This window comes from Numida meleagris, chromosome Z (assembly GCF_002078875.1).
Source record: "Numida meleagris isolate 19003 breed g44 Domestic line chromosome Z, NumMel1.0, whole genome shotgun sequence".
NCBI lineage: Eukaryota > Metazoa > Chordata > Aves > Galliformes > Numididae > Numida > Numida meleagris.
The window spans coordinates 14,378,815-14,393,005 of NC_034438.1; the positions used below are offsets into that span (position 1 = coordinate 14,378,815).

General features: G+C 43.2%; 1 long non-coding RNA gene across 1 annotated transcript; it reads left to right on the forward strand.

The window, feature by feature from the left end:
• On the forward strand, window positions 6,063-13,250 carry LOC110389435. The gene is made up of 3 exons (XR_002433209.1): window positions 6,063-6,144; window positions 10,106-10,153; window positions 13,040-13,250. It is a non-coding gene; the product is annotated as an uncharacterized LOC110389435 (long non-coding RNA).

Genomic DNA, 14,191 nt, shown 5'->3' on the forward strand with positions numbered 1-14,191 from the left:
ACAAGTATCTTTGTTCTCTTGTGTCATCTCACTAACAGTTTTAAACATTATTTATTATTTGTAAGCCGCCTACCAGATGCAAAGTGCTTTGCAATATAAAAAGTGTTCCCTTTCAGGGATTCTGTAATGTAGGAAGACAACATGTGAAAAAATTGTGGGGAAAAGAAAAGGAATGTGACACACAGGCACACAGGCATACATCTTTCTGTAGTGAATTGCAGAATTGCAGGGATCGGAAGGGACCTCAAGAGATTATTGAGTTCAACGCCTCTGCTAAAGCAGGCTCCCCACAATAGGTTGCACAGGTAGGCGTCCAGGTGGGTCTTGACTATCTCCATAGAAGAAGACTCCACAGCCTCTCTGGGCAACCTGTTCCAGTGCTCCGCCTCCCTTGCTGCAAAGTTCTTCTGGATGTTAGTATGGAACTTCTTATGTTCAAGTTTTAGGCCATTACTCCCTGTCCTATTGCTATACACCACCAAGGAGAGCCTGCCCTCATTCATTTGCATCCTGCCTCCCTGTAGATATTTATAAACATTAATCAGATCCCCCCCTCAGTCTTTTCCCCAGGCTGAACAAGACCCAGTTTACTCAATCTTTCCTCATATGGGAGATGCTCCAGGCCCTTAATCATCTTTGTGGCCCTCTGCTGGACACCCTCTTGGAGATCCCTGTCTTTTTTGAACTGGATACCCAAGATCTGGACACAGTATTCTAAACGAGGCTGCACCAGGGCAGAGTAGAGGGGGAGGATCACCTCCCTTGAGCTCCTGGCCATGCTCTTTTTAATGCGTCCCAGGATACCACTGGCCTTCTTGGCCACAAGGGTATACCACTGGCTCACGGCCAACTTGTTGTCCAAGAGAACACCCAAGTACTTCTCTGCAGAGCTCCAGCAGGTCAGCCCCTAACCTGTATGGATGCATGTGCAAGGTGCAAGACTCTACACTTGCTCTTGTTAAATCTCATCATGTTCCTCACTGCCCAGGTCTCCTGTCTGTCCAGGCCTTGTTGAATGGTAACATAGCCTTGCAGTGTGTCAGCCACACCTCCAGCTTAGTGTCATCAGCAAACTGCTGAGGGTGTACTCTATCCCTTCATCCAGGTCTCTGATGAAGATGTTGAACAAGACTGGACCCACCACTGATCCCTGGAGAACACTGATAGTTACAGCCCTCCAGCCAGACTCTGCACCACTGATGACAACCCTCTGAGCTTTGCCAGTCAGCCTGTTCTCAGTCTACCTAACCGTTCACTCATCTATTCTTCATTTTCTAACCTTCATAAGGATGTTGTGGTAGATAGCGTCAAAAGCCTTCCTGAAGTCAAGGTCCACAACATCCACTGCTTTCCCCCCACCTACCCAGCCAGTGATGACATCGTTGAAAGCTACCAGCTTGGTTGTGCATGAATTCCCCGTGGTGAATCCATGTTGACTACTCCTGATAACCTTCTTCTCTTCCAACTGCTTGGAGACGGCATTCAGAACAAGTTGTTCCATCACCTTTCCAGGGATGGAGGTGAGGCTGATCGGCCTGTAGTTTCCCAGATCCTCCTTCTTGCCCTTTTTGAAGACTGGAGTGGACGTTGGCTATCCTCCAGTGTTCAGGCACCTCTCCCCATTTGCCAGGACCTTTCAAAGATGATAAAGAGTGGTTCAGCAATCACCTCTGCCAGCTCCCTCAGCACATGCAGGTGGATCCCATTGGGGCACATGGATTCGTGTATGTTGATTTTTGCTAAATGCTCTCTGATCATCTCTTCCTCAACACTAAGGAAGCCTTCAGTTCCCCAGACTTTCTCTCTTAGCTTCAGGGTCTGGGATTCACAGAGGGCAGTCTTTATTGTAAAGACTGAAGCAAAGAAGGCATTCAGTATCTCTGCCATCTCAGCATCCCCTGTTACCAGGGCACCCACCTCATTTAGTAGGGGACTCACATTTCCACTGTTCCTTTTCCTGTTGACGTACTTAAAAAAACCTTTCTTGTTATGCTTTATCTCCTTTGCAAGATTTAATTCCTAGAGGGCCTTAGCCTTCCTTGTTGAATCCCTACACGCCCTGACAACATTCCTATATTCTTCCCAAATGTACAGGCCCTTCTTCCGCATTTTGTGGACCTCTTCTTTTCTTTCAGTTTATCTGTGAAAGCCTCCTGCCACCTCTCCCTGATTTCATTCTCTTAGGGATGCACTGATCTTGAGCTCAGAAGTAGTGTTTAAGTGTTAACCAGCTCTCATGGGCCCCATTACCTTCTAACATTCTAGTCCATGGGGTACCTCCAAGTTGGTCTTTGAAGAGGTCACACTTGGCTCTCCTGAAGCCCAGGGTAGCAATTCTACTACAATTACTTTGCTTCTCCCACACAAGATCCTGAACTCCACCATCTCATGATCACTGAATCCCAAGCTGCCCTCAGTCTTCAAATCCCTGACCAGCCCTTCTTACTAACAAGGTCTAGTTGGACACCCATCCTTGTTGGCTCCTCCACCTGGCACCCAGGTGCCATAAAATTATCTTCAATGCATTCCAGGAACCTCCTGAACTGTATGTGTCTGGCTGTGTTGCTTATCCAACAAATATCAGGATGATTCAACTTCCCCATAAGATCCCCATAGTGAAGGAGATCATGAGGCTACTTCCAGCTGTTTGAGGCCTCCTCAACTTCCTCCTTCTGATCTGGTGGCCTGTAGTACACATCCACAACAGTGTCCCTTATATTAGCTGGCCCCTTAATTCTTACCCACAAGCTCTCCACTGGTTCATTACTCACCCCCAGGTGGAGCTTGATACATTCTACTTGCTCTCTCACGTGAAGAGCAATTCCCCTTGCTCTCCTCGCCAGCCTGTCTTTCCTAAAGAGTACATAGCCATCCATGGCAGTGTTCCAGTCATATCTGCTGTCCCACCATGTCTCATGATTGCAGTGAGATCATGGCTCTGTGACTGCACACAGATCTCTAGTTCTTCCTGTTTATTTCCTTTATTGCATGCACTGGTATACAGGCACTTTAAGGAAGCAGAATGTGCAGGTATCCCTAGAGGGACATGAGAAGATTTCAGCCAGGCTGTTGGGAGTGTTATCTTCTCTGAGGAGTCCTCACAAGATCCTATGGGACAACAGACAGCTTTTTCCCTGCAGATTCCTAAAATTACAGCATTTTCTGTCCCTTCTCTGTCACAAGGTACTCCATCCCCTTTCCCCATCCAGCTAGCTTGCACCACAGAACACTTTTGCCCAATCTGCTCAGTAGCATTCCATCTGGGGAGCTCTCCTCTCCTAACCCCAGATGAGAAGAGCACCATCCCATTTGCTGGTTCTTTTTGTCACAGTCCTGGGTCATTGCTTCCTCCTTTATATCTGTTGCGTGTGGCCCCACTGCTCCAAGCCCCTCTCTGTCGTGTCAGAGTGCTGCCACCACGAGGAGGGCAATGGCAGCTGCTCCCTGACTGGGGCTCACCTTGCCCACTGAGGTGATTCCTTGCTTCGGCATGGAATGCATCCACCCCAGAACCGAGTGCCTCACAGAAAAAGCCATGAAAATAGCATTTGTAAATTTGATCAGAAGAGTAGCTGAGGGAAGGTGGAAGCCGATTAACTTGCGAAAGTCTTGTCTTTGATAATTTCTCTTAGATGTTAATATTAATCTGTTTGTTAGTGTAGTGGAAATGGTAAGTCATGGGCTGAACCAGTGATTGAGCACCTGGTGGGAAGGCAGGGCCAACCCAGGAGAGCTCAGGTGCTAGCAATGCACCAGCGACCGGAAGGAGTGGAGCCAGGATCCACCCCTTCCCAGACCTCATTTAAGGGTTGGCAGTGAAGGTAAGGGTATCTTTTGTTGGTGATCCCTGCCTACCTGGGCCTTCCAAAGGTAAGCAGCTCTTTCTGCTTTGTTTCTGTATCTGTGGCTGCTGCATTTGTGCTTGTTCTCATTTGCTGTAGCTCAAGACTTTGCCACCCTGCTATTATTTTGGTACTTTCCATCCCTTTACAGTTAGAGTGGACATTTTTTTCATGAAAAAAGAAATTTTTTAGTTTCTGGCTTTGTAACTTTGTACAGTGTATGCATTATTAAAAAAAGTTGTTCTTTCACGAAGCTTATGATAGAAATGGAACCCTATAAAACTTGGAAAAAGCACGCCATTAAAGTTATATGGATAGAGAAGATAGAGAGGGTGCAGAAGGAATGTTGTCACTACATTCCTGAAATAGAGGTTAATAGTCCTAATAAGAGCACTGCCTTGTGCTCATCACATGAGTATTTTCTGGCAGAGGAGAAAAAATTTGGATTCAGAAACAATGGCAACAGAAAAGAAGACGAAAGGAAGATGAAAGGAGTAGCATGGGCCTAAATCAGCACAAGATGAATCAAAAGAACAGCTAATTTAAGTGTCTGACTCTTCAAATTCTGCCAGTGACTTACAGAAAAAAAACAGCCTTAGCTTTATTTACAGTGCCAAAAGGATAGAGACAACAATGTATAGGAAAAAAATCACTGGGTCCCTTCCTCCATCTACAGACCTCCTACATTAGAAAGCTGGATGCATTCACACAACCCCACATGAGGAACATAATTTAGTAAGCTACATTAGGAAGTCTTCCTGAGATCCCTTGCTAAGCACAGGAGATGGACCTTGCCTTTGCAGAAAACTACCTGAGTTAGTTGCTCCCCTTACCAGGGGTCTTTAGGAGTGGCAAACTTGGCTCTGCTGGCAGGGGTGATATTCCTTTTCTGAACTGAGGTGCAGCAGACTTTATGTGACCAGCCATACCACCAAGCATTTCTGAACCTTAAATTGCAGGTCTTCTCTACCAAGGCCCTAAAGAGTCAAACTCTTAAGCTTGCTAAAATATTCAGCTCATCTACTACATAGCCATCGCACCGAAAAGGGGATTTTTTGTGCATAATAACACACAAGATAACTTGGGAGCTTACAAAAAGCAAAGGCTTTACAGGTCTAAGGCTCTCTATTCCATAAAACTACTAACCTTGCTAAGATATACATAAAAAGACTGAATTACATGAATTGATGTGAGGCAAAACCACATGCTAAAGATGGACTAATACCACTGTAATTATACCACTAGAACTTTTCCCTGAGGGAGGCAGGCTTTATAAATGACTCCAGCAAATGTGTGATCTGAATGACCAGGGTCTAGAAGAATCACAGAATGGCTTGGATTGGAAGGGGCCCTGAGGATCATCAAGTTCTAACCCCCCTGCCACATCCAGGGCTACCAACCCCCAGATCTGGTACTAGACCAGGTTGCCCATGGCCCCATCCAACCTGGTCTTGGAAGCTACATGCAGAATTACAGGAGGATGTTGAATTTATAATAGATACTTGCGTTCACCTTGAAGGAGTTAAATGAGTTGAAGTTCTAACTTTTTTAACTTCCAACTTTAGTCCACCTCCCAGTGAACTAGATTAATCTTGACCTGCGACTTTGTTTTCATGGGGTAAATTTGGCCTTCACTTTGTGCAGTGGTTGCAAAATCCTTAACAATATAGTAAAACAGAGCCAGCATAAGCTCAAAGCTGATACATTAAAATGTCTGGAGTCTGAATTCTCATTTTACTTTTTAATACAGCTTTTGTGAGTGAAATGTGTGCCAGCAAAATAGCCAGTGTGTGTGCCATGTTGTAATTACTTGTCTGCTTTGAAATTAGGGTAGATAATAGATTTCCATTCAATGTTCAAGTGACCAAAACCTCTGTGTTTGTGTCCTTGATTCATTTTGTATCACTATGTCTTACAAGTGCACATGAGGCAGCATGCATCTATTCAGTGGTGACATAGTAATGAATAAACCTTTTCAGCTCAGCATTATCTTAAAAAAGCAGCAAAAAGCTTTTATCTTTTATGATTTGATCCACCACAAAGTCCATTGTGACCATGGACGCAGTTGTTTAACATAAGGACAAGATCATTTCTTGCACCCTGAGCCTGCAGGTGGTCAAAGGTGGGCACAAACTGTTGCCACTTACCATGCATGAAGTAGCCACAGCTAGCATCACCTTAAGAAAGAACACCAGCGGGAGAAATCTTATTCTTTTCTTTCCTACCACAGGCCCCTGTCCCAGGGTGTCGGAGATTCAAGATTACCTCTGTAGCAGTTGCTCATCAACAGGCTCAACACCAGGTAGAGCAACACATGCTATTCACAACTGTGAGCATTGAGTTTAAGCATGCCTGGATGTGGCACAGAATGGTTGCAGTTTTTTTCCAGCATGGAGCAAGGAGCAAACAGTGAATATGAGCAACAGTTTTCCTGTTTTATTTCTGCTATGTGCTATGACCTGGATAAAGGGGTAGAGTGTACCCCCAGCAAGTTGACGAATTATACAAAAGTGGGGAGGAGTGGCTGATGCACCAGAAGTCTGCTGCCATTCAGTGAGACCTAGACAGGCTGGAGATCTGGCCAGAGAGGAACCTTAGGAGAGCAAGGTTGCAGAGGAATAACTGCATGCAGCAGTACAGGTTAGGACTGACTTACTGGAGAGGAGCTCTGGGGAGAAGGCCTTGGGTGTTCTGGTGGACAGTAGGTCGACCATGATCTAGCAGTGTGCCCTTGTGGCCAAGAAGGACAACGGTATATAGTCAAGGAATTATTGAAATGTTTGAGTTGGAAGAGATCTTAAAGATCATCTAGTCCAACTCCACTGAAATGAATGGGGATGCCTACAGCTAAATCAGGTTGCTCAGAGCCCTGTCCAGCCTGACTGTGAATGTATCCAGGGATGGGACATCCACTTCTCTGAGTAACATGCTTCTGTGCCTCATCACCCTTACTGTAAAAATCTTCTTCCTTATATCCAATCTAAATCTCCTTTCTTTTAAATTGAAATCATTTCCACTTGTTCTGTCACCGTAGACCCTGCTACACAGCCTGTCCCCTTCTTTCCTGTAGCTCCCCTGTAGATACTGAAAGGCCACTCTCAGGTCACCTTGCAGCGTTCTCTTCTCCAGGCTGAACAGCCCCAGCTCTCTCAGCCTGTCCCTGTAGAGGAGGTATTCCATCCCTTGGATCATTTTTGTGGCTCTCCTCTGGACGAGCTTCAACAGATCCACATCTCTCCTGTACTGAGGACTCTAAGTCTGGATACAGTACTCCAGGTAAGGTCTCACCGGTGCATAATCACCTCCCTTGACCTGCTGCCCACACTTCTTTTGATGCAGCCCAGGATACCATTGGCTTTCTGCACTGCAAGGGCACAGTACTTGCTGATGCCCAGCTTGCCATCTGCAAGTCCCTGGAGGTGTTCAAGGCCGGGTTGGATGAGGCCCTGGGCAGCCTGATCTAGTATTAGATATGGAGGTTGGTGGCCCTGCCTGTAGCAGGGGGGTTGGAGCTTCATGATCCTTGAGGTCCCTTTCAACCCAAGCCATTCTATGAGGTACCCCACAAGTCCTTTTCATCAGGGCTGTGCTCCATCTTTATATACTCAAACTTGTACTGATAGTGGAGGTTGCCGTAACCCACATGCAAGAGCTTGCTCTTGGATTTGTTGGGCCCACTGCTCAGCCTGTCTAGGTCCCTCTGGATGGCATCTCATCCCTCAGGCATGTTGATGCACCCCACAGCTTGGTGTCATCAGTGAACTTGCTCTCAATCCCACTGTTAATGTCACTGATGAAGATATTAAAGAGCATTGGTCCCAGTAGTGACTCCTGAGGGACACAGTAGTCACTGATCTCCATCCGGATATTGAGCCATTGACCAACACCCTCTGGGTACCATCTTGCAGCCTGTTCCTCATCCATCAAACAGTCCACTCATCGAATCCATATCTTTCCAGTTTGCAGAGGAGGATGTTGTTTGGGATTGTATTAAAGGCCAGATAGATGACATCAGTTGCTCTTTCCTGTCCATTGACACAATTACACCATCTCAGAATACCACTAGGTTAGTCAGGCAGTTTCTGCTTGTGGTGAAGCCATTCTGGTTGTTCTGTATCACCTTCCTCTCTTACATGTGCCATAGCATAGTTTGCTGGGGGACCTGTATGCTGGGGTATATTAAAAAGAACTGGCCAGCAGGTCAAGCAAGGCTCTTCTCCCACCCTATCCTCTGCCCTGGTAAGGCCACATCTGGAGTACTGCGTCTAGGCCTGGGATCCCAGTTCAAGAATGATGGGAACTTCTAGGGAGGTGTGGGTCCAGTGGAGGGCCACGAAGACAGTTAGGGGACTGGAGCATCTTGTGTATGAGGAAAGGCTGAGACCTGGGACTGTTCAGCCAGGAGAAGACTGATTAGGGATCTTATCAATTCTTATAAATATCTAAAGTGTGGGAGTCAAGTGGATGTGGCCAGGCTCTTTTCAGTGGTGGCCAGCAACAGGACTAGGGGCAATGGGCACAAATTGGCAGACAGTAAGTTCTGTGTAAACATAAGAAAAAGATTATTTAATTTGAGGGTGACAGAGTATTGGAACAAGCTGCCCAGAGAGGCTGTGGAGTCTCCATCTCTGTAAATATTCAAAACCCACCGGGATTCTTTCCTGTGTAACCTACTCTAGTGAACCTGCTTTAGCAGGAGGTTGGACTACATGATCTCTAGAGATCCCTTCCAAACCCTGAGATTCTGTGCCTTGCTCCAGACGTTGAAAAAGATAAACCCCTCCCCATTAGCTAACTGAAATATTTGGGCTCCTCTGCAGAAGCTCTGCAATGATGCTCAGCAGCAAGTGATGAGCTTACTGCCCTGTTGTCATCTCCTAGCATGTCTCCTGTGCTAGGATGCTCAGCTTTCAACAGTGACTGCTACAGAATTAGTGTTACTTCTGAGCCTCTGAACACTGTTGAGTGAGCAGATCCAACAACTAAGCAGCTCACATACAAACTGCACCAGCAGCTTGCTTGAGCAACATTGAGCAGAAGCCTCTACTTAGAGATGTGGTGTGGAGAGGAGGAGGGCAAAGGTGGCCTTCAACTTTCCAGGCAGCCTTTCTATAGATGCCTGATGGTGCAGTTTGTATCATACGATAGATACTCTTATGTGTTTTTGTTCAATTTTAAGGTATTTAATTTTCCATTACTATGCTAACTATCACAATGTGGTGTTTTTAAAATTTTTTAAAATTTTGCTAGCAATGCTTATCTTTTGGATTATGTGAATGTGGCCCATGCTGTTGGCTTTCCTTCACACTGCTCAGAATGCAAGTAGGTACATCTTGGGCATTCATGACTGATGCTTGTCTGCCCTGTTTTGAAGGACTGATGGAAACTCCACAAATTCCTCAGGCAATCTATTCCTGCATTGCTCAAAATGATGTTAATGTCTTGTGGTTAGAAACTGCGCACAGTGCAGTAATCCTGACAAATCCCAAAGGATTATGTGAGATGTTTTACAAGCTATACCTGTTTATTTAACAATATGATGTTTGCCTTTCTCATAACAGTCTGATGCTATTGGCTGATCCTCAGCTAATTCCACTCTCCTCCAATCCTTTTTTGCGAAACTGTTTCCTAGTATCTTGCTAACTACCTTCTATTCATGTAATGTATTATTTCAGTCTGCATGCAGAGCTTCAGACTTCTGAAGATTGAATAGCAGACTTTTTTCATACCATGGATTTAATTTGTTCACATCTATTTGAATTCAGACCTGTTCTCTAATGCACCTCACAGATCGTTTCCTACTTATGTCAGGTATAGATTTAATAACTATGTATTATCATCTAAGTCACTGTAGGAAGCAGTACTAGATTCTAAATGGACTAATGGTAAAATTCAAATGTATGACATGCACTTTCTTTTTTTCTGGCCCCCTGATTACTTTTACTCATGATAAATCTGTATAGGTTGTTAATTTTCCCTTTGTTTTCTTGTAGATGACTATGAATGGTTTGGTAATTTGTTCCAGTTCTTTTGTCTGGGAATTAAATTTAACCAGAAATCAGCCTCTGAGCCCCTTGGGTTGTGCTGGTGGTTACTGAGGCTAGAACTTCACCTGTCAGCAACATAGCCTATTGATTTTGATCTTAACAGCCTTTCTGCAGATCTTAATCTTAACACATGCCTTTTTTTGTCAATCTCTAACTTTGGGTGTGCTGTTATTACCATGCAGTAGAATGGAAACACTTACTGGTTTTATATTTTAGATCATTGAAATTATTGGGAGTACCAGTGGAATCTGCAGCATGTCTGGGGTAGGTTCATTATAATGAACTTTTAAAATCCCTCTGCTATACATCTGTAACATGATTCAAAATATAGACACCCTCATGTAGTAAGACAGACCTTGTCTCTCAAAGTGACAGTGGCATTTAGGCATCTAAATAATTTTGTGATTCAAACTCTGGATATATTTTGCAAGTGAGTGGACCCAGTTTGCTAAAATGTTGGTATGTTTTCCCTTTGCTTTTTGCAGTAGCGCACTCACCAAACCTCACACTACCAGCAGTGTTTTTGGCACACTGTACTATTAATGCAAATTAAATTACACTGCGTGACATTAAGCCACTTGGGATTTTTCCAGGGCATCAATTTAGCAACATGTGCGTTCAATCACTATATGTTCTGTTCCCTTGGAAACTGAAAAAATACAGTAAGTTAAACATAGCTGCAGCTTTTTGTGTGCGCACAGAAATCAGAAATCATTTTCTTTTCAACAAGGGTTTGCACGTAATTTCAGGCATTGTGTTTGTATTTTTCTGAATGACAGTGAGTGGCATCAGGAGTTTGCAGACAATTCCATTTGTGGCCTTTCTTTTCAGATTCTCATACCTTGCTTGTTTCTCCTCTATTACCCTATAACCTTCCCATATCATTCTAGACTGAAAAGGCTCTTGTCCTCCTTTCTCTCCCTCAGTGCTTTGTATTTATTTCTGCTCTGGAAAAAACAATTATTTGGAGCTTGGTCTCAAGGGAAGCTAGGTTTTATCCAACTGAGGTTTGAGCTCTGTGGCCACACATCTGTGGCAAGCCTGAATTTCTATGAAAATAAGCAATTGGATCCAGATGGATCCCAGCTGTGTTAGTCTGGTGAGGCATCCAAGGTAGTAAGCCCTTGGCCAGGCTCATCAGTTCAGGTGCAGCATTGGACTAACGCTGCCAGACTGCCTTTGGACACAGCCTAGCATAAGTCAGTTTTCCTGTGTGGATGTCTCCAGTTTTGGGGCCAATAAGAGAAGGTCTGTCCATGTCTGTCAATATAGCAGTATCCAGTGTGTGAATGGGCAGAACTGGGTCATGTAAATCCAAAATTGTGGTCCTTAACCCAACCATTTAGACAGTAACTCAACTTTGTTGGTGCCTCAGTGTTTGCAGTTCTCTGGTCAAACCCTGATCATGTCCGTAATTCTACTGAATGCACTTTTCCTCACCAAGCGGTAAGGCACGTGTATCTAGCCTGTTGCAACATAGGAATCAAAAAACTGGGAAATCTGTCAGTTCCCTTAGGAAATACCAATAGATTCATTAGTATTAGAATGGAAAAGGAGAATTAAAATGAAATACTAATAAGCTTTTTCCCATAAAATTTGAGGATAAAAAATAAATAGAAAGGAAAGAAGAGGGTGTTGGCAAACTGTGAAAGTTCATGTTTAAGACTGGGGGGTGGGTGGGCTGGCAGCAGCAAAGAAACTTATGGCATATGGTTGCATGTATTTACCTCAGATATACAAGGAAAAACAAGCTAATCAAAAATGGGAAATATCCTGGAGCAAGGGAAGAGATTAAGGAAAAAGAATTATTAAAATCTGTTTTTTCCATTATTCTTGTTATGTGTTTTCTTATTGTTCTTCAGTGCTTCAAGCATTCTTCAAGTCGTCGGTGAACTGTACGCAAGTTTTAGGTGTAAATAAATTGAACTCTGTTCCCATTCTCCCCACAAAACAACTAAAAACCTACAAGAACATATGAAAGTGATCCAAATTTAAAGTTTTTTGAAATGCCATGTTTTTTAAGCTGATTTTATTACAGTGAGGGAAATGGCAGGCTGGCACATGAGCTCTTTTTATTCATAAGAACTCATGCCTTGCAAATAGCTGCTCTCGTCATAATGGAAACTCATGCACACGCATCTGGGAGGTTGTGAGAATGTAAAGCAGGGATAACAAAAGGGGTTGAGAGGAAAAGAAATGGAGGAGTTTCTTTTACCAGACTTTTAGAGAAAGCCTATTTAATCTCCTGCTTACTTCTAAATTAGGGGTGATTTGGCTGCTTCAGGCAATGCAACCTCAAAAAATGTTTCCAGAATGTAGATGGTAAAGACAAAACACACACTGCCCCTCAGTATCTCTTTTTTTTTTTTTTGTATAGAGCCTATTTTCTTTTGAGAACGCTGTCAGGTAATTCGTAACCGTGAGTGTGTTATCTTAGAAGGTGTCTTTCTTTCACATTTTGCTTTAGTAGCTAATAACACTGTAGCACTTTTTAAGTCTCTGTATATTTACTTTTAGGAACATATTCTTTTTAATCAAAATCATCTGCTGAGCTCACAGACTGTTTTCTTTCCAGAATTGTTTTTGGAAGCCTAACCAGTGAGTGTAATTCCAGGGATGATTTTGGCCCCACTGCTTCAGAACCTGGGCCTGCAGGGGGACTTTATATAGCTTTTTGAGAGGAAGACCTTAAACTACTAATACATAATCCTCTGCCAGAATTAGGCCCTGATTTTGCAAACCACTTCTATTATTTAAGCTTCTGCTTAACGTTAAGCATGTGCACACTGGCACAAATGTTAAATTCTTTCTTCATTAAAGTTGCCAGAACATTGTTTTGTCAAGAGACTGAAGGCCAAAAGGGCTCCAACTGTATAGTACACGTGTGGCTGGAGAAGAGGTGGGAGTAGATAGCTGCTTGGGGACCGCTCATACAGCTTCCTTCATCCAGGTAGATAAGGGAACTGGAAAGAGGGGAGGGCAGGAAGAGTTCTGTGACGATGTTGTGGTAGGCAAGGAGTGGGCTAGAGTTGGCTTAAAATGTGAGTAGCAGACAGCTCATTTTCTAGGAGGAGGAAGGAAACACAAAGTCTTTGTCACAAACTTTAATATAACTTTACATATTCTACTATTTCTCTAACTTCTCTGCAGTATGAAGTGAGTACAGGTGCTGAAGATTACTGGGAATTTTAATGCTGTCTGTTGACTTTGCAATGAGAACTGTTTCATGCTGTTGAGATGTCTATGTTCATGGAAAAGAATAGACCTGCTCATATCCGCAGAGAAGAACTAGATGGACAAACTCCCTTCAGCTGCTGCATGGGGACAGCAAAGTCTTAAGGTTGGCTTACAGCCTACCCTTAGTATGTCTGTTATGTGCTTGAATGGGAAAATGATGAGCTTAGACACTTGGAAAGGAAGGCTGAGCTTTTCAAAACTATTCATAGTATTGATATTTTTAAAAGTTTTTCTGAAATCCCAGAAGAAGCTACACCTTGGAGGAGAGAATGTAAATTTTTTTTTTAAGCAACAGAAAATAAAACTAGAGTGGAACTAAGAAATCACACACACATGCACACACGCACACATGCATTTGTAGGTTAAATCCCTAAACCAAACTGTTAGTTTGAAATGGAGACATTTCAGTGTGGAAGAGCAAATGTAAGAGCAATAAATGCTATAACTATTTTACCCTGTATACTATGCTGTCAAATAAAAACAGAAAAATGAAGGACATTTTCTGGTTCCAACTGCTGACTCCACTTTTTCTGGAATCAAACAAAAATATAATTTGTTGATATATAACAGGCCATATGTGATAGCAGCCGGATTTTAAAAGCCACTTTTTTTTTGTCTGAAAGACAAGTGGAAGTAGAAAAACCAAATCAAGCTCAGTGTCAAATATTTCAAAAGATTTAACGTTTGAAGAGAAGCTTGAAGGAAGTTAAATCCAAATTGCTGGGCAGAAAGAAAGGTATAGTGTAGGCAGAAAGGAGGTAAATCAGAGAGATCATATTTCAGACATTGTTCTAGGAAAGGCCATAAAATAATAAGAAGAGAAAGCAAGTCTGTCCAACAGGAAATTCTGATATATTGAAACTTACTCCCATTTTGGACTGGTATGAAAAGATGAAAAATAATTTTTTTGGTGGAAAAAAATTTTATATAAAAAGAAGAATTTTCTATCTCATATATTTATGGAGAACTCTCAGAACAGTTTGTTGTCAGTGACTCCAACGTCTCAAATCCAGACAGAAAACAAGGTTGATTTTTAAATTGTCTTGAGTTTTGGCAGCCAAAACC